This window comes from Elgaria multicarinata, chromosome 22 (genome assembly GCF_023053635.1).
Source record: "Elgaria multicarinata webbii isolate HBS135686 ecotype San Diego chromosome 22, rElgMul1.1.pri, whole genome shotgun sequence".
In the NCBI taxonomy this organism is placed as follows: domain Eukaryota; kingdom Metazoa; phylum Chordata; class Lepidosauria; order Squamata; family Anguidae; genus Elgaria; species Elgaria multicarinata.
The window spans coordinates 6156426-6179976 of NC_086192.1; the positions used below are offsets into that span (position 1 = coordinate 6156426).

General features: G+C 47.4%; 1 protein-coding gene across 2 annotated transcripts in view; it reads left to right on the plus strand.

The window, feature by feature from the left end:
* The first annotated feature begins 7253 nt into the window (after positions 1–7253).
* Positions 7254–23551, plus strand: part of AKAP1 (A-kinase anchoring protein 1) — a 55632-nt gene continuing 39334 nt past the window's right edge. The window contains exon 1 of one of the 2 annotated variants that reach the window (XM_063146833.1): positions 7254–7331. The gene's annotated coding sequence lies outside the window, so the exon portion shown is untranslated. Of the gene's footprint in view, positions 7332–13888; positions 13928–23551 lie in introns of those variants that run through there. The other variant, XM_063146832.1, reaches the window with a different exon arrangement.

Genomic DNA, 23551 nt, shown 5'->3' on the forward strand with positions numbered 1-23551 from the left:
ACTGGATATGGGAGCCAGGCCAACAACACACAAATCATATTTGCATATGTTAATTTAGATCTTACATTGGCAAACAGAGAAATAACCATTGGGATTGACTTACATTTTCAGCTAATTAATTTCTCATCAAATCATCTCAAATAAAGCAAGTTGTTCACTTAAATTTGCACCCTGTCTCAGATCATCCCAAACCGATAGGGAAAGGTGTTTTTCCTCCCTAAGATTCATTGCCATGCAGGGAGATGTTGCAGCATGTGGGGATAAGAGAGTCGATTAACTGATGGGGGTGGGGCAAAACAGGCTGCATGGCACACAGGTCTCTCCTCCAACACCTTTCTGCCACCTCCCAGCATCTGCCGCCTGAAGCAACTCCTCATCCTGCTTAATGATAGGGCCGGCCCCGGATGGGACAGCATCCTCCACTGCACCTATAGGCAGCAAGCTAGCTTAGGAGGCGCTGGACCGGCTGTGTGGCATGCTGCCCTCTCCAACGCCTTTCTGCCACCTCCCAGCATCTGCCGCCTGAAGCAACTCCTCATCCTGCTTAATGATAGGGCCGGCCCCGGATGGGACAGCATCCTCCACTGCACCTATAGGCAGCAAGCTAGCTTAGGAGGCGCTGGACCGGCTGTGTGGCATGCTGCCCTCTCCAACGCCTTTCTGCCACCTCCCAGCATCTGCCGCCTGAAGCAACTCCTCATCCTGCTTAATGATAGGGCCGGCCCCGGATGGGACAGCATCCTCCACTGCACCTATAGGCAGCAAGCTAGCTTAGGAGGCGCTGGACCAGCTCTGTGGCATGCTGCCCTCTCCAACACCTTGCTGCCACCTCCCAGCATCTGCCGCCTGAAGCAACTCCTCATCCTTCTTAATGATAGGGCCGGCCCTGGATGGGAGAGCATCCTCCATTGCACCTATAGGCAGCAGGCTAGCTTAGGAGGCGCTGGACCAGCTCTGTGGCATGCTGCCCTCTCCAACACCTTGCTGCCACCTCCCAGCATCTGCCGCCTGAAGTGACTGCTTTACTCCGCTTAACGATAGGGCCAGCCCCGCCATGTGCTCTACCACCAAGCTCTGGCACGCTAAGGAGCACCCAGGATGATTCTCATTCAAAACAGGGCCGCCAGTTGGAAGCGTGGATGCCAAACCCCTTGATCTGGTTTATCAGGCAGTGAAACCGTGCCCTCGGGAGACGCTTCCTGTGCAAGAGGAGAGCCTTCTGCCTGTTTGAACAGGCAAGACGACTGCTCAGAAAAACAAAGCCCTAATTGAGACCGAAGGTTGCTGACTTTAACAAACCTTGAGGGTGTGCCGGTGAGGCGGGGTGGAAAGAAGCCAAGCGGGCACCGTAGACGAATGCTCATTTGGGGACGGTAGATGAAATCCAAGGCTTCCGCCTGGGAGCTCACAGCGCGACGGGCATCAGGGAAGCTCAATTTGTGCTCTTCAGAAAAGGGGAGAGGTTTTCGAAAGCAATTAACCCTGGGCTTTCTTTTGTAGCCAGAACCACAAAGACCACAACGAACTATCTGTAATAGGAGCAGGGCCGGCTCTACTGTTAGGCAGAGCGAAGCGGATGTCACAGGGCCGCTGCACAACCCAGCCTGCTACCTGGTTGTCCTCTGGTGCAGTGAAGCACACCGTCCCGTTGCCACGGTTGAAGGAAGATCCAACTACCTCTTGGGTTGACATCCGTAGGTGGAAGGGAAGGGGCGTCACTTGATTCTTCAACCAAGGCAGGAAAACGCCTTGGACCAGCCCTGAACAGAGAAACCTTCAGCCTCTTAGGATGCAAACTCCCGCACGTTTTGGCAGAAAGCAGCTCTACAACTCCACGCTGGATGGGAGATGGTGGCATTTTTTTTCTATCTAGACATGCATAGAATTGCTCCCTAAGAGGCTGAAGATTTACAGCACAACCCCATATATGTCTACTCAGAAGCAAATCCCATTGCGTTCAATGGGACTTACTCCCAGGTAAGTACTTATAGCAGCTTTCCCCAACCTGGTGCCCTGTAGATGTTTCGGACTGCGACTCCCATCACTCTGACCATTGGAGGGTACCAGTTTGGGAAATAGGCTTGGAGAAGGGAGCATCCTGATACAGGTTATGTTTGGGCTGTTATGATACAGACTCCATGACTTCTAGGTTCTCTGCAGCTGGTTCAATGGGCTGGGTTCAATGGGTTTAATCACAATGCCACTACAATGACTAGTTTTTCTCACACTCCGTAATTTGGAGTTGTTGATACTCAAAGCTCCACCTTCCACGCTTTGTGGCCTCCAAGCCCTTGCCAAGCTGCTCCACCCACACTCCTCTCTCTTTACAAGTTTGCTTGTTACTTTCTCTACTGCATGATGGGATTGTTTAGCAATGGTGCCTCCTGTTAGAAAAGCAATTAGCAGAGAAAAAAAAACGAAAGGCAAAATGGAATGAGCATTCTCCAGTCCCACATGCGCACAGGCTATCTTAGCATTATAAAAGGAGACCACACTCTTTTCAGTGAAAGAAAACAATTGGCTCACAATTATTCTTGCATATACAATGCAGGTACAGCATAGAGTTGCAAAAGAGTTTATTCAGTCCATTTTGTGTTCCATTACACAGGCAGGAGCAAGAGCAAACACATGTGCTCCCAGCTATGGTGAAGGTCAGCGAGATGGGGGGGGGAACGGGAGGAGCAAAAGGAAGAAATCACAGGAAACCACATTGTAAGTTATAGAGATGCTAAGGCTAGCTGTGGTCTAAATTCCCATGAATTACCTAACCACAACACTGCCCCCTTCCAGTAACTTGCAGACGAGGTTCCCAGGTTCCCTACACCCCATACACTGGCTCTCCTATTCACATAGAACAGGGATGTTCAACCTCAGGCCCACAGGCCAAACCCAGCCTACCTAGGATTCCAGTTCAGCCCTCCAGGGGTCCCCAGATAACCACACTTCCTTCCCCTGACTCTACCCCATTTCCCTGAGCCTGGATTGCTTGGTGCTTCTCCAGGTTAAATGAAAATACATTGACCCCACCCACTTTGCTTCAGCCCCGCCTACAACTGAAAGGCAACCCCCCCCCCAAAAAAAAATCTGCTCCAAAACTGAATGAGGCTGAAAGAGATTCAGAATCCCTGATGTAGAGGAACCAGTCCCACGACTGGTTGGCAAAGCCTCAGTTGTGTTTGGGTGAAAGTAGTGGATGTATCAGGGTTTTTTTAACCTCCCTTCACCCCCAGATATTGGGGAGGGGGTGTTTTGCAGGGACTCACATACAAGGTTATGTTGTTATCCTACAAGGCCCTAAACAACTTGGGACCAGGATGCCTAGCAGACCGCCTGGCGCCAACGTTCATATCTTTTTGGTGCCAGGTTAAAACTTTTTCTCTTTTCCCAGCCACTTAGCAATATGTGATGAGCTTGACGGATCCTAGATTTGTTTTGGAAGCCTGTTTATAGTTGTTTTAAATGTATGTTTCTGTATATGTTGTATGTTTTCGTACTTTTAAATTTTGTATTTTGTTTTTAAGGGTTTTAATCTTATGCAAACCACCCAGAGAGCTTCGGCTATGGGGCGGTATACAAATAATAATAATAATAATCCCAAATCAACCTTTTCACAGGAAATATTTTAACAAGGCTTGCTCAAGCGCTGGAAGGCAGCCTGCCCTGGCCCTGATCACAGATGTTTCCAAGGAACGAGGCCAGGATTGGGGTTACTCCTCATTGCAGCCATATTTCCCTGGCACATGTGGCAACAGCTGGGCACAGCAGGAATCTCTCTGCAGCAGACAAATAATCCACCTGACCTGCTTTTGCTTTGCTTTTCCCCCCCCCGACAATGCTTTGGCTCTCAACCACAGGGAACCAATTCTGGTGTGTGTGTAGGGAGCATCAGAAGGCTACTGGCCATTGATAGCCTTCTCCTCCAGGAATTTATCCAACCCCCTTTTAAAGCCAACCAGATTGGTGGCCATTACCATAACTTGTGGTAGTGAATTCCATAGTTTAACTCCGTGCTGTGTGAAGAAGACCTTTCCTTTGATCGGTCCTGAATCTCCCACCCATCAGCTTCATGGGATGACCCCACTCCCGCCTCCACAGGTTCTAGTATTCTGGGAGAGGGAGAAAAATGTCCCCCTATCCACGTTCTCCACCCCTGGCATAATTTTCTACACCTCTATCAGGTCTCCCCTTGGCCTCCAATTTTCCAATCTGAATAATCCCAGCTGTTGGAACATTCCTTATTTAAGAAACCAATCCAGTCAATGTTTATTTATTTATTTATTTATCATACTTATACCCAGCTCCTCAGCCAAAAAAGGCTCTCGGAGCGGCTTACACTTAGCAAAAAAGACAAAAAAAGCTGGCTGGGGCATTCTGGGAGATGCAGTCCAACACATCTGGAGCGCCCCAGGTTGAGGAAGGCTGCAAAGTTTAAACAAATTAAATTAGTTTCTTCTCTCTCCCTCTCCCTCCTTCAATGCCTGGCCAGGACCATCTTGACATTGTCATCATAATTTTCCCGGTCACCACAGAAAACAAAAAATTCTGTCAGTGGATGCACACAACTCCGGCCAAGTCCGGCTGGGACTGCCTCACCCATGAAGTGCTCCATCAGGAGCCTGTACTGAAGGGCCAGGACTGGGCTGAGCACTTGCCCCCCTTTGTCAAGCCTGTTTCTGGGCATGCACAGAGTGCTTCCCTTTCCTTCTTCCCTCCCTCCCTCTTAAGGGTTAAGGCTGCGCATGTGCTTCCTTCAGTGTTTGAGAAACCCCCAGTTTTTTACATTAGGACGAGGTGCCTTTGAGCATGTCCAGAGTTTGGCCTCTCAAAGTCATGCTGTTGTACGTAGTTATGATTTCAAAACCACACATGGCAGGTGGGAGAAGGCACCGAAAACGGATGCAGCCCATTTATGTGGGTTGTTTCCTTTTATGTGAAATTGGGTTGACTGCTTGAGACTGAGTTTAGGAATCACAATGACCACCCACGGCTAGTAAGTCTGGCCTCCCACCCAAGGCATGCTGGGAGTTCCGCCTAAGGCATGCTGGGAATTGTAGGCATAAACCTAGTTTTTTTTTTTAAATTAAAGACTTTAAAAAGACTTAAACCCCCAAAATTCATGTTTTTAGATTTTTTTTTCTGATCCATGTACGTGAAGACCTGTCTGGGTGAACAGCATTAAGGCAGTACCGTATGTCGAAGTGGGTAAATGTTTCAGGACATACGTGACACACTCATACTTTCCGCTTTATAGGTAGAGATGCTTTTTTTTAATTTGTCTCCCACCCTGCTTCCAAATGCTTAGCAGAATTTAGCATGGATGTAGTTAGGAGGTCGGATGTCAAGCATTTTTACTCTGAAGAATTGCCGTATTTCTTCAGTTCTAAGACACACTTTTTCCCCTTATAAACATCTTTAAAAACGGGGTGCGTCTTAGAATCGCGGGTGTGTCTTAGGGGTTTTTTTTCTGTTGGTGGTACTGAAATTAGTGTGCGTCTTACAATCGAAGAAATACGGTAGTGATTGAAAGTTACGTGCTCCCAAGCGGAGTGTGCATAGGAGTGTAGCATTAGCTCTCACAACTGTGTAAGGCAGAATGGGCAGACCAAATCTACCTTGCACAAACACCTTCCAAGACCTTTCTCCGTTCTGTTGCCCTTCAGCCAAGTTAGAATGCAAGTACCATTATCTCCAGCCACTGGCCATGTGAATGGGGATGATGGAAGTTGTAGGCTGACCCATGTGGAAGGCACCAGGCTGGGGAAGGTTGCCTTCAACAATCCTGTAAGGAAAGTCAGTTGTACCTTCAGAACTGAGCGAGGATGCTTTGAAGAACACCATACTAGTATCCATGACAAGGACTGATGGGTCATTAACAAGGATGGCAAGAACTACGATCAATATCAATCAGGCAGAGTTGCAATTCATTAAATTAATACATTGAAACGCTTTTGGCTGCTTATAAAAGGTGTGCCCAATTAACTGGGCAGTATTTTTTTTTCCGTTTAAAAGCAAGAAACGCCTGGGATGGGGCACTTTCTGAGGAAGCATGGGCCACCTCTTCCATTCAGGCTGGAATGCTCCCATGCAGCCCCTAAAAACGAAGAAAGACTGATGCATTTTTCTTTGGCGATATTATAGTGTTATATCCATGCAAGTTTATGCTGGTTTAATAGTTGAATTATTAATTGATTAAAGCACATAGACTTAACAGTACTCTCCTATGCACGGCTCCTCAGAAGTAAAATCTTCAGTGAAGCCAATTTTACAATATGCATTTTAAAAATTTGCATCTATACATTTAAATGTGTACATGCAAATCAAATCACTTTATTACGGTCAGAGACCAGCACAATGTGTACATGCAAATATTCTGGAAATTGGTGTCTTCCATGTTTCTCGTTGCAAAGGAGAACGCAGAAAACCGAGCATGAATGTTTAGCTTCCCCACCATCTGCCTTCCAGAAACCCCCAAAATTCTAGAGGCAACCATTCTTCTCATTCTCTTTTTTGTAGATGCAGAATTTATTGCAAACCTCGACGTTATTATTCGGGCTGCCACCAGGTGAAGTTAATGTTAAGCGCTTAATCATACCGCCCACCACCCCTCCTGCTCAAGAGGCAGGTGGACAACCATCGGTCAGACATGCTTTAAGGTGGATTCCTGCATTGAGCAGGGGGGTTGGACTAGATGGCCTTGTAGGCCCCTTCCAACTCTGTTATTCTACGATTCTATGAAAGAAAGCCCTATTCACTGTAATGGGACTTTTGCTCTCCAATGTGTGGCGTCTAAAGCTTGCTTGCTTGGGAGTAAGCCTCCCTGGGAGAAAGTGGGGTTTACTTCTGAGTAAGCATGCGCAGAAGACTGCTCTGGCAGGGTCCTTTACACGTGTGACAGATCAATCATGCGCTTGTCAGAACCCAGTTCTCCTCCTTATTAGCTTGCAGAAGGCAAAGCGTGCCCAGGTCGCGCATGCGCACGCCTCCTCGGTCCCCGGCTGAGGAAAGGGGCGTGGCTTCTTCACGGACGTCTCGCGCGAGCCGCGGCCGAGAAGGGGGGGGGGGCGCAGCTGGCAGAGGGGGCGGGGCGAGTGGAACGTTGAGCGAGCGGTGGGCGGGGCGAATGGAACGTTGTGTATATCGGTCGAATGTCTCAGCGTTCCGAAAGGCCCGGTGGGGCAGCACGTGGGGGGACGATTGAGCGGCCCGCGGCGGGTGGCGGGGCAGGGCACGGCGGCGGCGGCGGCGCACGGGGGCTGGGCACCGGCACCAAGGGTGGGACAGCCAGGAGGAGAAGGCGGCGGCGGAGGAGGGCGAGCACCGCCGGACGGACCGTGAGTAGCGGCGTTTGTTGCAGGCTTAAGGCGGTAGTCCTCATGGGCCGGGCGCGGAGTTTCTAGCCGAGTTAGCCGGCGCGGGCAGCGCTCTGGGTTTGGGGGAGAGCGTGGGCCTCTGGCGGAGTCAGTGCCCGGTCTTTCCTAGGTGGGCTTCCCCCCCTCCCCCTCTCTCTCACACACACACATATACACGCGGTTGCCAATTTCCCCACTCGCCCCTGCAGCTGTGCCTCTTATGGGGGCGAGCGTTTGTTCCGCAGCTAGCAGGTGAGGACGCTCAGCTCCGTGCCGTGGGAAGGAAGCGCCGCCTGCCTTCGGCCCGGGGGTGGCAAGAGAGCAGGCCCGGGTAGCCCTGCGCCTCCCTGGCTTCTCCCCCACCCGCCCCCCGTGGTCCGCAGTCCGGCCCTTTCTGGCTACGGGTGGCTTCCCCGCTGGCGTTCACACGGGGCGGCCTAGGACAGGAGGGCGGGGGATTAAACCCCGGTGCAGCGCCGCCCCGCCCGGGCCTTTCTCTTGGCCGGCGTGCAGCCTTTTGACCTGCTTTGGGAGCGTCCACACGTGCCGCTGAACTTGGGACTGCGCCTCGCCTGCCTTTTGCCACGATCCGCGGCGAAGCCCGCCGTGCGCCCTGTTGCGCGGGCTCCGGTTTCCTCGGCTCCTTTGCATGTCTCCGGGCTAACGCTGCTCTCTTGGAAGCGTACCGCGGCGCGTGTTGGGGCTTTTGCGCCTTACGGCCAGTAGCGGTGTTGTTGCGTGTCAGGCGCTGCACAAAAAGCGGCCCGGTCATCCGGCCAGATCCTCTGTAGTCCGGCAGGTGACCTTCCCGGGGACTTGGGAGGTGGAGAGAAGTCGAGGCTTGGAGGAACAGGTGCGAGGCCTACCTGGAGGTTAGCAACCCGCCCGGCCCCGAGATCTGCGTCTTCTCTAAAGGAAACGCGTGTGAGTGGTTGGCGTTGCTTGCCTTCCAGGAACCCTAAAGTAACCACCTCCTTGATACACTTGCACACTGCTTCCCTCTCCAGTAGGGAGCTCTCAGATGGCCTGGAGGCTTAAGAAGCCATGTAACGAATTGAGAAACGCACAGTTGGAACCTATTTATTTATTTATTTATTTATTACATTTTTATACCGCCCAATAGCCGAAGCTCTCTGGGCGGTTCACAAAAATTAAAACCACAACCTAGCTTGCTTTGTGCTTGTATGTTGCTTTTCCTCCACCTCTGTCGTAGATGCTTAATTCTGGCCTGCCCTGCAGGGTTGTTGTTGAGTGGCGGGTGGTGTGTTGAGTGATGCAAGAGGCTAATTGTGGCTGTTTTGGGGACGGGTGTGTGTGTGTGTTGCGCCGCGGGACTCAACGTGTGACAGGTTTGGGTGGGGGCGAGTTAGGTTAAAATCTGTTTTCAGCTGTGAGCATGAATACCTGGAGGTGCGTGTGGTGTGGAGTCGCACACAAATCATGAACTGAAACAACAGGGTTCCCTCTGTGTTTAAAAGTTCCTATGCTGGCCCAAACGGAAGAAATGCAAGGAATAAAAACCACCTTGGGTGTGTTTGCTATTGACATTTGTTCGAGCCACATGGAGTGTGATAAATCCTCTAGAGTCATTGCCACATCCTCCTTCCGTCCTCGGTTATTGAATGTGGATTAGCAGATGCTCTTAACCCCTCCCCTTTAAGGATATATAAATATTTATTGGGAAATATCCACCTTCACTGTAAACACAGCAGCTGAAGAATGTCCAGGGGTGATGAAGCCCCGGTGTCTGTAACTGGCGTTCGTTTGAAATCAGTGCTAGAGTTGCCCGGTTTGGGTTGATTTGATTTCTTTTTCTGTCAACCGCAGCGTGGCCGGTTTTGAGCGACGGAGATGTATAAATACAAGTCAGTGATCATAGTAACAAAAGGGATTTGTGAACAAAGACCAAGTTTAGGGTCTCCTGACCTGTCTGCACCGGTGAGTCCAGCTTTCGCCTCTGAGCCGCAGAGAGCTTCTCGGCCGTGCCCTCCACCGCTGTACAAGCCTAACTAGCTTTAGGAGACCGGAGCTAAAACTTCCGTGGGACAAGGTCAACGCGCCTGTGTGTTTGCTTTCCCTTTTAAATATCACTTGCACCCGGTGCTGGGCTGGTCCCAAGGGATCCTTGGACAAGGCCTCATTAGGGAAACGAGTGCGTGCACGCCCCCCCCCTCTCTCTCCCCTCTTGAAAGGGATTACAGTCCTCCGTCTCTCTGGTGTAAGTGACTGCTGGAGGTCACCCCCCCGCTGCAGCGTAGCACTTTCTCTTTGGAGGAGGGTTACTGTTGAATGGTAACTTGAGAAATGTCACTCCCTCTCCGGCTGCTTCATCCAGCCGGTCCTCCGCTGCTTTCCTCATTGGCTCCACCATGTGCTGCCTTCATCTTGCAAGCTACCGTCAGCCGGAACAGGGGCGGGGAGAGAAGGAAGGAAGCGCCCCCCGCCCCCCCCCCCGGTGCTTGGTGGAGCATGGCTTTGCTGCGCCCGTCGGTCGCACCCCCTGCCCATGGCACGGGGCCCCATTCCCAGCGGGGAGCGAGTGGGTGGATCTTAAAGCATGCCCTTTGGTGAGGCCCGTCCGCTGGCCATGTGGCGCGCCTGACTGCGTGGAGAGCCGGGCGCCTTTAAGGGAAGCGGCGGTGCGCTCCTGGGAATGCCTGGAGGTGGGGGAGTGCTGAGGCCGAGGGCGGTTGTGGTTCTCTTGCTGCGTAGCTGGAGGCTTCGAGGAATGGGCCCGCTCCAGAGCTGCTGGTGGCCGTGATTTCCCTTTAGCGTGCCTTGGAAACGTTACTTGGGCAATGCTTACCAGCACCGTGCAAGGCTGTTCACCTGGTATTATAGATGGGGGGGGGGGGGTCGACATTTGGACTAGAAGCATCTAGGCTGACAACTCGAATTCTTAGGGTGCGTTTTTAGACAGAAGAAAAGTCTCCTACAACTCCCAGCATTCCCCAGCCAGCATAGCTGGGAGTTGTAGGACTTCTCTGTCTTAAAAAAGCGTGGGATTGCACCATTAGTCATGAAGCTTGGGTGAATCAGACAAAATGCCCATCTAAAACAGCGTCCTGCTTCTCTCGGGGGCCAGCCGGGTGTCTCTAGGAAGCCGCCAAGCAGGGCATGAAGGCAACAGCTGTCCCCTGCCGTTGTTCCTCAGCATACTGCTTCCGACCATGGAGGCTTCATTTTTCGCCATTACTAGACTTCTCCTTAGGTATAATTTTTTCTCATCCCATTTTAATGCCGTCAAAGCTACAGAGCATTGCAATTTCTTGCAGCAGTGAATCCCGTAAGTTAGTTGTGAGCTTGGCAGCATTGGTTCATGCAATACCTTTCCAGGATCTGCAGGGATGGGTCCTTCTGAGCCTGACATCCTTTTAACTAGGGATGCCACAGGTTGAACCGACGAAGTATCTTCTAGAGCAGCCTTCCTCAACCTGGGGCGCTCCAGATGTGTTGGACTGCATCTCCCAGAATGCCCCAGCTGGCTGGTGCATTCTGGGAGTTGTAGTCCAACACATCTGGAGCGCCCCAGGTTGAGGAAGGCTGTTCTAGAGGTTCACAGCAGTACATGGAAACAACAGACCCTCTAACGTTGAAGATGGCACATAGCCATAGATAGCCTTGCAAGGACTTGTCCCAGCCAATTTCCAGGCTCTCTTACGTTGTGGGACCTTGCCACATTTTGAGACAATAAATTCCCACAGTTTAACCACGTGCTGTGGAAAGTTTTACCATGTATTTTGGTCTGTGCTGAGTCCCCCATTATCCAGCTTTACTGCAATGCCCACATTCTAGTTTATGAGAGGATGGGTGGAGCATTTGTCTCTACTTTTTGCACACTAGGTATAACTTATTGCTATTCAATCATCCCCCCCAATTAATCCATTAGTGCCTTTTGGGGTGTTCTGGTACAGGATATAGATATTACGTTAATATGTATGTTAGGGGCCTTCAAGAAATTCCTAAACCATTTTATAAAAGGTTACATCATACTATAACGCAAGCAGAGCCCTGCTGGTTCAGACCAAGGGTCCATCTAGTCCAGCATTCTGTCCGTACAGTGGCCAACCACAAGATGGACATCCCGGTCCTGCACGGGGTTCCTGGTGTTCTTCACCCAGATGGCCAATTTGGTCCACACACCTGCTTTGCTTCAGTGATGCTGCAGCCTGAGCTGCCCTCAGGCCATTCACTGGGGAAATAGTTTACTTTTAAGTTTGTAAAATCTATCCCGATAAAGCAGAATACGTAGCAAATACTGATGCGTTCATGCCCCAGCCTACCAAAATAAAGCCACGTTTAAAAATAAAATATTTCACTTCTAATCTAGACAGTGATGGAACTCTTACATTTTTGCAAGTCCACATGGGAAAGGAATTGAAGTGGAGCTACTGGTACACTACCACATTTTGTGGTAGTGGAGTCCATAGTTTCATACACACAGACAACACAGATCTAAAAACAATTTTAAACAATCATAAGAAAATCCAGTTCCTGATTAAAACCTCAACAAATACTCCTGAAGGCCTGAGAGAAACGTCTTAACCTGCTGCCAAAAAGATAACAATATTCGTGTCAGGCAGGCCTTTTTGGGATATCATTCCGTAATTAGAGGGGGGCACCACCGAGAAGGCCCTCTCCCTTGATGCCTTCTGAGTCTCCCTTGGAAGAGGCACTCGGAGATGCTGAACGTAGTGTATGGAAAGGTGGTTGTTGGCTATCTTTCTTTCTTGTTAGATACATTTCTGTATTTCCCTTCCTCCTGCGTTCTCAGAACAGTGTTCAAAACTGTTCCTTCCCTCCTTGATTGATGGTTGTGTTAGGTAAGTTAGACTGAGAGAGACTGTTATGGCTGAGCGCAGGTTTGAACCAGGGTTTCTCCTATACAAATCAGATAATGTTATGTCACACAAGTGTTTGTCCTCTGGTGCAAAGCTTGGAGACCATTCCTTTGATCTCTCTCTCTCTCTCTCTCTCTCTCTCTCTCTCTCTCTCTCTGCAAAGGGCTGCTCAAAAGCCCAAGACGTAAAACATACTGTGATGCTACTTGGTTGTAGTTCATATTTGTTTGTGGGCCTCAAAACAGCAGCTGTTTTGACCTTGTGTGATGTCAGAGCAAGCTGGGGCCAATCGGAGCTGGAGACACTGTGGTGGCTCTTATTGGCTCACAGGTTTTTCAGCAAGGTCATGGCAGTTCGTTTGTCTGCAAAGTAATTTTCTACCCCCCCCCCGCCTCATAATATTGGGACTGATCCATCTATAATGTGAAATTGAGAGGTGGGGCAAAGAAGAAATCAAAGGTGAAGATTTTACAAAGGGAAGTTGAAGCACACTTTCTACTTGTTACACTTGTCTAGTTCATGATTTATCTCCAAAGCGAAGGAAAACATTTTGTGTAGAGTGACCTCGGTTTACCCCATAGCTGGGAACGGAGTCTCTTGGGGTGAGTCCTACATTAACACAAACGCTTGTAAGATCTTGCGTCCAAATAAGTTGATGCCACAACAATTCCTTCTTGGCATTTTCTGTGCCTTCTTGGCTCGCTTCTGCAAATCAGCAGTTTGGCTAGTAGTGGTAGCAAAGGCCGCCTGCTTGGGAAAAGGAGCCGCTCCCTCCTTTCGGGTGGAGGCAGTGTACAAATTATTATTATTATTATTAATAATAATAATAATAATAAAAGAAACACAGCGAAATACTTTGAAGCATTGAGACAGGTGTGTGGTAGGCCCATGGTCTACCACACTCTGCCAACGCCATGCTCTTTGCAGATAAAATTTAGGCCGGTTGCTTGATCTTGCAAATTTCATTAAACACGTGTGCTGTGTGGGTATGTGTGTGAGACTCCTGATCGTGTGTAAACTGAACGCACAAACTAACGCCGTAGCTGTGAGCGAGTTAAATTCTTGTGAGAGCAGAAGCTGGGTTCTGCAACCTGTCGGTTTTCTGCGGCTTTCCACAGCTTCTCATTTTGTGCCGTCTGCCCGACGTGGCGGGGGGCGTCGTGGGGCGTTGCACCCCTATCTGCCCAGCGGCTCAATCTGCAAGAAGATGTGTGTGCGGAGTGATAAAGCATTGTTACCGGTGTGCCGTAAACTTCAATATATCCACCTTCGTAGCTAATGGGGTTTTTAGTTTGGCAACTCCTTTTGCATCTGAGTTTTTGCAATGCATGGCTGACAAACTTTGAAATGTGTTTTCGGAACAGCAAGCGCTGGAAGCTTGCTGAGGCCGGAGAAAAGAAGAAAAAATTGATATCAGGCAAAGGTAAACTCTGATGCCATTAAACGTTATGACTTTTGTTTCTTTCTGCAAGCTGACAGAGAAGCGTTGAAGTGGAATATTATATATCCCTCTATCTCACAGACAGAGCGGTGGTAGTATTGCTGCTGTGTTTGTCCATTGTGGGCTGAAACTGGAGTGTCAGATCTAGGATTAGGGAGTCCCAGGTTCAAATCCCTACTCAGCCATGAAGCTCCCTGGATTACTTTACGCACTGGTCATACTCCTTCAACTTAACCTACCTCACAGGGTTGTTGTGAGGATAAAACTGGTGGTATTCCAACTCTTTCCGACGTCAGGTGAAGAACTTTTTTATTTTTTCAGTATTTTAATGTTTTACCATCCTAGGCCTTTAGCTCTGCTGTTTTAAATATGTGTTTTAAATCTCTGCATTGCTACTCAGTTTTATTCTGGTTGTATTTTTATATTGTGGTTTCATATTGTGGCTTAAATTTTATACTTAAGTTGTATTTTATGGCTTTTCTGTATAGGAGGATGAATGGTATATGAAGTGACACTGGTTTGGGGAGGGGATTTTTATATTTTATAGTTACACTTTTATAGTTACACTTATGACTCCCAAATTATTTAAAGTATCCCCCCCTCCATTTCTCAAGCAAAAAGCCTCCCTGAGCGGCTTACAGTCAATCCGTAAACAAGACAGCCCTGCCTGCAGTCTTACAATCTAAAAAGATGGATGTTTGGGGAGGGAAGTGGAAAAAATGAAGTAGGCCTGTAGCTGGGCTGGTGGAATGGCTGCTTCCCCCCTCATTTCTGGGTGGAGGGAGTCCAACTCCCATTGTCTAATCCTGTTTCCCTTTCGCCATCGTCTTTCCCACAGGGGTGTTGTTATAACCCAAATGCCTAAGGTTAGGTAGCTTTCTGCCTGATGCAGTGGAGCCTGGTGAATCCATTCCAGGTTTCAATCAGAACTCTGAAGTCTCTATCCAAGGTGCTTCCTCAGAGTTCTGATGAAACCCAGAGTGGATTTACCACCTCACTGATATGGGAGTCTCCAACGGTCCGCTGTGTGTATTTCCTGCATTAGAAGTTCCAGATCCTTTGATCCAAGTGCTATCTATCTACTAAAAATGGTTATTTATTAACCTGACTTAAGTGGAGGAGGAATTTTATGTCTTTTTCTCCTTGGCAGCTGCTCCGTGTTGCTCACAATTATGTCTTCTTCTCACCAGCAAATACGGACCTTTTCCTGGGTATCTTAAAGCTAAACACAGGTTCAGGCACAAAGCATAGGGCAGTTGGTAATATGGGGTTAAAAAACTTTCCCAAAATTAAAAATCTTTCCCCAACCGCACAATTTCGTAAAATTAAAATAATGTAACGAGTGCCGTACAAAACAAGCCAGGCAGCTTGAATGGATGCAGTGCTGGTAAATCCAAAATTAAAATTCTAATGAACTTATCAGATGAGTCCATCTCGAAAGCATGGACAATTAGCTTCGCAGCTCTTTAGGCATGCTAAAATTAATTTGCCAACAGCGTTAAATGCTTCCTTTCCTTCCGTTAATACTATGGCCTGGTTTTCATATAATAAATATTTGTTTATTTGTTGAATCGTAGGTTGTTGTTGATGATGAATCATGGGTTGTCATGACGTGTAAATCTTGCAGTAGGGCTTAACTATGTGTTGTTAACCATGAACAACCCAGAAAGAGAACCCATGGTTTGTTGTTAAGTTGTGAACTCTAGGTTGTTCAGGGTTAACAGCCTATAGTTAAACCATAGTGCAGGGTTTTCACATAATGAACAACTCTTTGATTCAAACCCATACTCTAGGTTGTTTTTATAGGAGGACCTGATCTATATGTAAGGGAATATTGTTGTGTCCTTCTATTATATTTACAAGTATTCCAGCAAAAAATGAGTTTCCAGACGTTACTTTTTTTTTTAATACAAGTCAACACTGACTGTGTATTTCCTTTCAACTTGCTTTGGAGGCTTACTCCCACGTAAGTGTGCATACATTTTTAAAAAACTTAATAAACTGCACAGATTAGGAAATCTTCAGGTTTTTTCCTAGAAGATTCTTGCCCTGTTGTGACTTAAAAAGCTCCTTTGCATGTTTTCACTTCAAGGAAATTTTGGCTAATGCGGGAGATTCCACATTACACAACAGAGCTTTTTAGTTTTAAGTTAAGGTTTTCTTGTACTGGGGAAAAGATAGGGTGGGTCGATAGAAATCACAGCTATTTAAATCAGCAAGAAAAAGAGGCCATTTAAGTCACTGATTTAAATACATTTTCCCATTGAAACATTTTCATGTATTTCCTGAACAGTGTTGCAGTTCTGACCACTAAGCCATGCTCATTTTCAACTAAGTCAGGCATCAAAGAGTAAACATCAGAGTGAGTGTTACACTGTTTCATTCCTTCAGGCAGGCCTTGGGTCTCTTTGTGTCACTGTATATATTTTTCATGCTTTCCCCTTTTTAACTTCTGAAGGAATGTCTTTAAAATACTCACCTATAGAGGTCTTTCCAGTGACCAGTTTGAGGTTAATAGCACAATCCTGTACATGTTTCCTCGGAAATAAGTTCCATTGAGTTCAATGGGGCTTACTCCCAGGTAAGCTGGTAGAGGACTCCAACCTTAGTATGGGAATGCAGGAAGATGCACACTGGACAATGTTACTGTCTCCTTTTTCTTTCTCCTGTCTGCTTTGCTCTGCCTTGGCTTGACTTTGCCCTCCCAAAAATAAAGTCACAAAAACGAAATGCCCGCGGCTGATAAGTCAAAGCAAGTTTTGATAGTTGATGGCCAAACCACGCACACACACCAATTTATCCTTTTTAAAATCAGATTTTTGGGTTGTTGTTTTGAGAAGCATCCATTTTTATCCACCATGCAGTGTTGGCTTTCTGTCTTAACTAACTCTTCCTCCTTTCTTGGCCCAACTCCACCATCACATGAGCACAGAACCACAGCAGTGCCGTCTGGCCTGTGTCTTTGCCCATGTGACAGAGAAACTTTAACGCGCAGAGCCTCCACAACGCAAGAACTGGTAGTTAGGCTAGGCAGGTGCAAAACCGAAATGAATGCCGAGGTTTGATTGGTAGATAACTTCATTTTGTATGAGACTGCAAGTGTAGTTTTAGCATGCTGGTGATGGGATTTAATTGTAACTATTATTTCAGTGAGAAATTTAAAAGTATGTTTTTTTAAAACAGTTCTTTTTTAAAAGCAACAACAACAACGATTTTTATCCAATTTATTTCAAATCCTTATTTTAGTCCTTGCAATTTTTGTAATGGAAATTCTGTATAGCCAGCCTGTTTGAAAGTTGTCGAGGTCAGCAGGTAGCGCAATGAAAGTTGTTGATGATAACAACTAAATCAAGTCCAATGTGTTAAGTCAGATCGCAATCCGTGTTTAGAACAGCAGGAAACGTTCCTTTTGAACGTAGTCCCTCCCCAAATATTGCTGCTCCCTTGTTGGAAAGGTCCGTTCTATGTCAGCTACGGTGTCGTCCAGATGGGTCAGACCACACATCCCATTATCCTCAGCCAGGTTGGCCCATGGGAGTTGTAGTCCCTGAACTGTAACATTTCATGAATGTGTGATTTGCAGCTTTGCCCAAGTTTCTCTCCTGTCATTCCTAAGCCTCCGTCGTAGCAGGAAGATGGAGTGACAAGAGAAAAACACCCTAAATTCATGTATCAGTTCGTTTTAAGGTGTTGCAAGACCCTGTTAGGGTGTGTGCGGCTAAACCTGCTCCCCCTTGGGAATTCTATTGGCCTGCTTGCCGTAAGAGACGTTTGGGCAAGTAAAAACAGGATTCTCTTTTCTTTCTTCTCCCCACCCCCCCCTGTATCATGGGAAGGGCATACAAATTAATATCTATGTCTAGACTCGCCAGTTTTCCCAGAAGTTTTGCAAGCTGCCACTTGAGTTTTGTAGGGAAACGCATGGCAAACTTCAAAACTTGCCACTTTTATCCCATTTGTGCAGATGCTTAAACCGTTCACTTCAAAGGCAGAAGGGGCCATTTTCTGGAGGTTTTACGGGGCGGGTGCGTGGGTGTTGCAGTGCAGTTTGGGAGCATCTACTCTCAGGCTGCTGTAGGGTGATCCATGAGGCGGTGGTGTTTCAGCGCATTCCACGGCTCCCCATAGGCTCCTACTCCAAGAAGCTGAAATGCATTTTGATGTTTTAGAAGCAATGGGTCTGTTGCCTTGGCAAATAGATTTGGTAGCCCTTCTAACTGTGGGTTGTGGGGAGGAGGGAGTTTGAAATGTTCCTAGGATGTAACTGTGCAAGGAGCTCATAGAGCTTTATACTGGACCTGTTCTCAAGACACGCTAACCCACACTCCGCGGCTGAGAGTGGGTTGTTGTTGAACGATGGGTTGTTAGTTGAACGGCCCCGGAGCAACTCAACAACAACTGTGGGTTCTCAAGGGGGCTTGTTGGAGAAAAATGAACCACACTGCATGGTTATCAAGCCACCTTTCGGGAAATGGCCTGGGTCCAGACAACACGCCAACCCATGGTTCAACAAACAGCCCACAGTTCAACGGCAATCACTGAGCTGTTGTGCAAACCCAGTTTCTAACTCAGACCATTGGTCCATTTAGGCCAGTGTTACTCTACACCAGTCTTCTCCAATCTAGTGACTGCCAGATGTGGTGGCTGAGCATGATGGGGGTTGGAGTACAGCACATCTGGAAGGCACCATGTTAGGGAAGGCTAGTCTACACCAGGAATGGGTAGAAGGTAGGCCTCTAGATGCTTTTGCCTTCATTTCCCAGAAGCCCTTCCAGCAGGACCAGTGGTCAGGAATGCTGGGAGCTGGAATCCAATCCAAACTACCTGGAGATTTGCCTTCTGCCCACCTCTGGTCTACTCTGGCAGTGCCTCTCCAGGATTTCTGGCATATTGGTTTTTTCCCAGCCTGGGACTGAACCTTCCGCGTGCAAAGCATGTGTTGCAACCCTTAGGACCTCCTTCCCTACACACATTGCCTTTGCTATTCTCTTCTGGCATATTGCTCTTGTGTTCTTACTGCTGCGTTTTCGCTGGTTTTCTGGAACTGCTTGCATTTGTCCTCTGAATTTAGTATGCTATCGCTCTCTGTTTACACTGTTTCGTTTTTGTGTATTAAGTTGTTCGTCACGGTTTCCTTGTAAACTGGCTCAGACACGGATTTAAGGCAAAGCACTATTAAGGATAAATTACCTTCACATTTTTAGGTACCCTTTGCGTAGTCGCCGGGGGGGGAGTTTCTTACTCGCCGTAGGTGATCAGGTGAAAACCTTGGCTGTGTTTCTGCCCAAGTGAGGCAAATAAAAGATGACATTGTGGGGGATGTTCCTGAGCATGCCAGGGACTGAATCAGTAGGTGATGGCATGTAGTCATGCCCTTTTCTGTCTTGTATAGTAGGGGGGTGCACTATCTTAGGGCAAAGTTAGTAGAACTTGTTGAAAATCTGTATGATCATGAAGTTAGTGTGTGATGGTTTCTATACTGGATGGCGAGGTAGAAGCCCTCCCCCTCATTTTATAAGGCTGCCCTGAGTGCCAGTATTGGGGAAAAGGTGGAATTATTATTATTATTATTATTATTATTATTATTATTATTATTATTATTCAACCTACACCATACTATACATACCCACCCGAAACAGTCTTGAAAAATTCAGACCATAAAATATACTGGAACAGTATAATTCATAAGGACAAGCCAATACTTTGCAATTGACCAGACGTAAGAGTTATAGACCAAAAAAAAGCATACACTTACCTCATAGACATAGCAATACCTAATGACAAAAATGTTGTAGAAGAGGAAAAGAGAGAAAAATATACACCACTGGCTATGGAAGTTAAAGGGCTATGGCCTTATAGGTCCCTTCTAACTCTACTATTCTATGAACAGGAAAAGGTCACAGTTATTCCGTTAGTCACGTCAGTCACCAGCAACACATCGAAAAACTGTACAGAAAACTTTCAGAAACGGGGCCTCCCAAAATATATCCACTCCAGCATCCAGAAAGCAGCCATACTTAAAACCTGTTCAATAGTCAGGATATTTCTGAACCAGAAAAAGTCAGCATGACTTGGCCTAGCCCGCCATGTCCATCTAGAAAAACTGCCATGAGTGAGAAAAGAGAGAGGAGATTATGATGATACCACAGTTGGAGAAACCAAGGATTCATTTGTTACATATATATCTTGCTTTCCCCCCAAGGAGCCCAGCGGGGCATACAGGTTCGTCCTCCTCATTTTATCCTCATAAGAATTCTGTGATGTGGGTTAAGCTGAGAGTCAGCGACTGGCTCAATGTCACCCAGTGAGCTTCATGGCTGTGCGGGACTAGAACCCAGATCTCCCAAGTCCCAATCCAACACTCTGTCCACTACACCACACTGGCTCTGAGCTGTTGCCGAGTTCCTGAACCGGTAAACCTTTGATATAGGTAGTGCCACTTTGAGGATCTTGGGTGAGTCACTTCATACTTTGCTACCACCAAAAACAAATTGAGAGCCAGTGGAAGGGTTAGAGGGTTGGACTGGGGCTTGGGGGATCTGGGTTCCAGTCCCTGCTGCGGCCACGAAGCTCACTGGGTGACATTGAGCTGGTCAGTTGACTCTCAACCTAACCTACCCCGCAGGGTGGTTGTTGTGAGGATAAAATAGAGAGGAGGAGGACCGTGTAAGACACCTTGAGTTCCTTGCATGAGGAGAACAGGCTAGATATAAGAGCCCTGGGCCCAGGACTGAGCCCTGTGGTACCCCTGCTCAAAGGGCATTAACTGCTTAAGTTGGTTGCCTTTCCTTCTGGATCAGTGAAGAAGGTTGCCCATTTATAAAAAATAATAATCTGTAAAAGCCACTTGGCTTCTGGTTGGAGCTGCTCTTACCTGAGGCCTCATCCACCTGCATTGTGCTTATAAATCAGTCCTCAACCTAGTGCTTTCCAGATGTGTTGAAATGCGTGTCCCATAACTGGCTGGGAATGATGGGAGATGCAGTCCCGCACATCTGGGGACCACCTGATTGAGGAGGGCTGTCCCAGGTCATCACAGGCCATAATTCCACCTTAGTGTACCTTTTTAAAAACAGAAATGTGGTCGTTTTGGGCTTCCTTGACACAATATTGCCTCAGACTTTCTACTGTTAGTTTTACCCTACCCTGTGCCTGCTTACCCTACCCTGTGCCTGTTTGCATTCTCTTCCCCTCCTTATTGTTTTACTACGATTTTATTAGATTGTAAGCCTATGCAGCGGAGTCTTGCTATTTACTGTTTTACTCTGTACAGCACCATGTACATTGATGGTGCGATATAAATAATAATAATAATAATAATAATAATAATAATAATAAATAATAATCTCCATTGATCATTATATCGGCCACCCAGATTCTTGCCGGAAGTCAGAATTTTAAAGCGTGGGTGTGCGTTCCATGCAGCCGAGCACATCTGGAGGGCAGCAGGCTGGGGATGGCTTGTCCAGTGGATAATGGGTTTATGGTAGCCGCGGCTTTCCTGTTTGCAGTCTTCCCTCGCTGTCGGCGTCTCAAGCCGGCCGCTTCTCCTCTGACTTGTTTGCTTAAGTGCCAGAGTGCTTTATTTGTATCATTTGGGGCAAAGTGCACACGCCGTTTCAGCTGCCAAACAATGCAGCTTGCCGGGCACAGCATGAAATCCACGTGTTGTCAGCAGTGGGTTACCAGCTCAGTGGAAAATCCACTGTGTTTTTTTGAAAAATAAAAGGTTCGTCTTGCATTTTTTTTTTTTTTTTTTTGGCATCCGAGTGGCCTGTCTTCCAGGGCAACAGCGGAACTTTTTCACTGGCCTTATTAGCCTCGTTCATCCTTTGCAGCTGCATTTTCTGCCCCCAAAATACTGTAGATACTGAGATGGGCTGTTTGGATACGCCCGGCCGTATTGTTACATGTGAGAACGGTTCAGTCCTTTAGGCTTTGATTAAGGTGGTGTACAGAGCCAGATTTTAAAATCCTAGCATCAGAACCCTGCTTATAAACTTGTCGGATGGTCTTGGGCAAACAGCGGCCTCTGTGTTCCCTTCTGTAAAATGGCAATAGATGCATTCTACGTCACAGATTTATTATGATGGCAGGCTAGATTATTATCGTTGTTGTTGTTATTTATTGTATTTGTATACTGCCCCATAGCCGAAGCTCTCTGGGTGGTTCGCATAAGATAAAAACACTTAAACAATATACAAAGATTAAAAACCACAAAAACAAGCAAAATACACATACATTTAAAACCATTATAACAACTTTAAAAACAAGGAGCCAAAAAACAGACCCGCGGTCATTACATGTTGCTAAATGCCTGGGAGAAGAGAAAAGTCTTGACCTGGCGCCGAAAAGATGACAATGTCAGCACCAGGTGGGCCTTGTCAGGGAGATTGTTCCACATTTGGGGGGACACCACAGAGAAGGCCCTCTCTCTTGTCGCCACCCTCCAAGCTTCCCTCGGAGTAGGCACCTGGAGGAGGACTTTGGATGTTGAACGGAGTGTTTGGGTAGGTTCATGTCGGGAGAGGCGTTCCATCAGGTATTGCGGTCCCAAGCCATGTAAGGCTTTGTAAGTTAAAGCCAGCACCTTGAATTGGGCTTGGAAACATACAGGCACCCAATGCAAGCAGGCCAGAGTGGGTCTTATATGCTCAAACCTTCTAGTCCCAGTTATCAATCTGGCCGCTGCATTTTACACAAGCCGCAGCTTCTGAACTGTCTTCAAAGGCAGCCCCACGTAGAGCACATTGCAGTAATCTAATTTAGAAGTTACCAGAGCGCAGACAACTGCAGCCAGGTTATCCTTGTCCAGATAGGGGCGTAGATGGGCCACCAACTGAAGTTGGTAAAAGGCCCTCCGTGCCACCAAGGCCACCTGGGCCTCAAGTGACAGAGATGGTTCTAGGAGAACCCCCAAGCTACGAACCTGCGCCTTCAGAGGGAGTGCAACCCCATCCAGAACCAGTTGGACACTCTCCATCCGGTCAGCAGAACCGCCCACTAACAGCATCTCAGTCTTGTCTGGATTGAGGAGAGTCCACGGGGCTGAGAATGTCCCCCAAGCACCATCTTCTGGAGCCGACCTGCCAAGTAGGAGCGGAACCTCTGCAATGCAGTGCCCCCCACTCCCAACTCAGCCAGACGTTCCAGAAGGATACCATGGTCGATGGTATCGAAAGCCGCTGAGAGATCAAGGAGAATCAGCTGAGTCACGCTCCCCCTGGCTTTCTCCCGGCATAGGTCATCATATAGGGACAACATTTTATATATCAAATATAGGTAGGGCTCTGTGTGTTCTGCAGTTTCGTAGCTTTGATACTGGGTCTAGAGTTCAGCTTATGAAAAAGCCTGGGCTGTTCTTTTTCTTTTTGGTGTTGTGTGTAAATAAAGTTTCTAGTTCTTATGACTTGAGATATGCTTGAAAAAGTGTTGGTGATGTTTTTTAAGTTACAGAAGCCAGGGAGATGTCTTAGACATCTTTGGGAGTTCCAGGGAATGCACGACTTATGTCCTGTGTTACTCCCTTCCTTGTGTCTCTTCAAGACAAGTATTTTCAGATCTGATTTATTTGTCCTCCTCTGAGTGTCTACTCCAAGGGAGGCTTGGAAGACTGCAACAAGGGACAATTGGGGCCTTCTCTGTGGTGACCCCCGAATTATGGAATGATCTCCCTGACAAGGCCTGCCTGGCGCCAACATTGCTATCTTCTCGGCACCAGGTCAAGACTTTTCTCTTTTCCAACTCAGTTAGCAATATGTGATGAGCTTAAGTGATCTCGGAACTGTTTTTAGGTTCTGCTGACAGCTTATAGTTGTTTTTAGATGTAGGTTTTTGTGTATACTGTATGTTTTTATGGGTTTTATTTTATGTATTGTTTTGTTTGGAAATGTTTTAATCTTATGTAAATCTCCCAGAGA